General features: G+C 46.2%; 1 long non-coding RNA gene across 1 annotated transcript; it reads right to left on the bottom strand.

The window, feature by feature from the left end:
* Positions 1 to 400: 400 nt before the first annotated feature.
* Positions 401 to 2551, bottom strand: LOC134481132 (uncharacterized). Its single transcript, XR_010056353.1, has 2 exons — positions 2471 to 2551; positions 401 to 763 (listed from the first exon to the last, which is right to left on the bottom strand). It is a non-coding gene; the product is annotated as an uncharacterized LOC134481132 (long non-coding RNA).
* Positions 2552 to 3091: the final 540 nt, after the last annotated feature.

The following is a 3091-nucleotide window of genomic DNA, read 5'->3' as shown; positions in this document are numbered from 1 at the left end:
GTTATGCCTAGCTCCACCTCCTAGCCCCATGCTCCCAGAAATAAGACTCAGACTTAAAAAAACATGTACACATACCTTGGCCACACAGCTAGGCTCTTCTCTGACTAAAATCATAACTTGAGGTAACCCATTTATTTCAAGCTGCATTCTGTCATGTGGCTGGTTACCTGTGCTCAGGTCCCACGCGGCTGCCTCCTCACATCTTCCTGGGCCAATTTCACCACGCCCAGCTCTATCCCAGAATTCTTTCTCCTCCCTGATGTCCCGCCTTCTATTTCTGCCTAAGCCATAGGCCATAGACCTTTTAATTGACAGGTGATGTATCCATACAGTACACAGGATATTCTCCCTACATGCAGGCATGACTGGTCTTGGTTAAAGCAGACACAGGAGCCGTCACTGTTGTAAATTACAATTCTGAATTTGTGTAACATCCGTTCTACATCTGCCCCCGGCGATGTAACTGGGTTGCTCTAGATATCTTTCAGGCTGGTCTGAAGGCTTTGCTCCTGTGTTTTCCTCTGGCTCATGGAGTCTTACAGCATCAGCCCCGATAGGGGCTTCTTCAGAAGGGTCTGTTGTCAATGTGTACTAAGCTGGTTGCATGACAGGCAGATGAGACCTAGGAGTTCTGACCCAGCACGAGCCTCAACCACAAAGGGCCGATGGGGAGTCCTAGAGAGCTGCCGGGAGCTGTGGTCTCCACAACTCTGAGCTGGGATGCTAGGCTGACGAGGAACTCCCAAAGGAATCAGTGGTAAAGCTGCAAGAAGGGACAGAGAGGTTGCAAAGAGGTCAACGCAAGAGACAGGAGAGCCTCTGAAGAGGCCCTGAGAGTCCGAGATGGAGCAAGCAAAGGGGGGAGGAGCCTAAGGTCATGGTTCCCCCAGCTCAAGAGTGTCACTCTAGCTGTTGGCTTTGGTGTGCTAGGCCTGGACAATGAGCCTCAGTCTTGCGCAGCTTTAGAAGTTTCTAGCCATATGCCTTTGGCCTTCGAGGCCTGGGGCTAAATGAGTCTGCTCTGGAAGCCCAACTCGTAAGCATGGGACTTAAGGCCATCAATACGAAGGCAGCTCACTCTTGCCTGCCTGCAGTTTCTGCTTTGGTAGAGCCCGGGGACATCCCAGCCAGTCGTTTGCGACAACTTGCCTCTGGGGGATTGGTATTTGAGGCAGTACACGAACAATTATGTTTAAAAAGAGCTTTTCCCTTAATTGATGTGTTTGTCCATATGAAGCAGCCTACCATGGCTTTTAAGATTTCCATTATAGAGCATACATTAACAGTTACTTATATACATCTCCTTCCCACAGCGCCAGCTCTTGGCCCTGATTGGAAGGCCACAGAGCTGGGTGGGTGGAGTGGATCTTAGCTCCGGGCCGTTGGAAGAGAGAATTAGAGATGAAAAAGAAAGGTGAGAGGAAGGGCAGAAAGGATTATAGAAGCAGAATCACAAGAGGGGAAGAGATTTAGATATTTATGATAGATACTAAATAGATAGATAGATGATAGATAGGTGATAGATAGATGATAGATAGGTGATAGATAGATGATAGATGATAGATAGATGATAGATAGGTAGATAGATGATAGATAGGAAGATAGATGATAGATGATAGATAGATGATAGATAGATAGATGATAGGTAGATAGATAGATGATAGATAGATAGATGATAGATGATAGATAATAGATAGATGATAGATAGATGATAGATAGATGATAGATGGGTAGATAGATGATAGATAGATGGTAGATAGGTAGATAGATAGATGATAGATGATAGATAGATGATAGATGATAGATAGATGATAGATAGATGATAGATAGGTAGATGATAGATGATAGATAGGTAGATAGATGATAGAGAGATAGATGATAGATAGATAGATAGATAGATAGATAGATAAGTAGACAGACAGATAGATGTAAGCAGCTTCTTGAAAATTGTCCCAAGTAAGACAGTTCTTACTTTCCCAGCAACTCTTAAGCACAGGTTAAAGAGTGAGATGTTGTCCCCAAATGGAGTTTTTCTCAGTAGAGACAGTGGGCCCTCCTCTGAATTTCCAGGGTCTTTATCCAGGTTTTCACAGTGGCTATTTAAAATTTGGGAAGTGGCTCAGCGGTTAAAAGTGCTTACAGTTTTCGCAGAGGACCTAGGTTTGTTTCTCAGCACCCACATGGTGGCTCACAACCATCTGTAGTTCTAGCTGCAGGGGTTTCAGGCCCTATTCTGGCCTCTGCACTCTCCTACCCCCCCCCCCACGAAAACAAAAACAAATAATTTTTGGAGATGCTGGAGAGGATGCAGTTCACTGAATTCCTCTGGTTAGAAAACACCGAGCTCCTTGAGCCCAAGCAGTGGCTCCTTCTGCATCTAGATTTGCTGAAAGGGACACGCGCTGGAACAAACCCCACTTTGGCAGCCAGCACACGGGGCAGCGAGTGCAGTGCTAGGCTGCACACTCACAGGATCCCTGATGAGTATGGCTCCTCTGTTGGCAGTGAGTGTCTGCTCAGTGTTCCGTACCATGCCCAGGCTGATAGTGGTGGAACCTGGGCTCACAGACACACGGTCTCTGCTTTACATCATAGTGCTTCCCACAAAGGACTCTGGGAGAATCCTTGCTTCATGGAACCATAACAAGGAACAGAGGCCGCCATCTGCCATCTGAGTAGCCACCAGTCTTCAAGGACATGTTAATTCTCAACATTGGCCCTTTTTGTACCAATGGGTCAGACGTTTATAGTTTCTTTTTGAAACCTTTTCTTAAAAGATTATTATTTGTTATGTGTATGTACACAGGTTCCCCCAGAGGTCGGCAGAAGGTGTTGCCTCTGTGGACCTGTAGTATATGTGAGTTATCTGACAGGATGTTGTGAGGCAGTTCAGGTCCTCTGTAAGAGTGAGAACTCCTCACTGCTGGGCCATCTCCTCAGGCCTAATTTATTTTTGGTTTTATACCCAGGGCTTTGTAAGCAAATGCATCTCAGCCAACCAAAATAGGACTGACCCTGGGGACCTGCTCTGTTCTGTCTCCCCAGCACCAAGGTTGCACGTATACATCACCGTACCAGGCTAAGCGAGCTC

Source organism: Rattus norvegicus, chromosome 11 (genome assembly GCF_036323735.1).
Source record: "Rattus norvegicus strain BN/NHsdMcwi chromosome 11, GRCr8, whole genome shotgun sequence".
NCBI lineage: Eukaryota > Metazoa > Chordata > Mammalia > Rodentia > Muridae > Rattus > Rattus norvegicus.
This window is presented reverse-complemented; position numbering and strand designations above follow the sequence as displayed.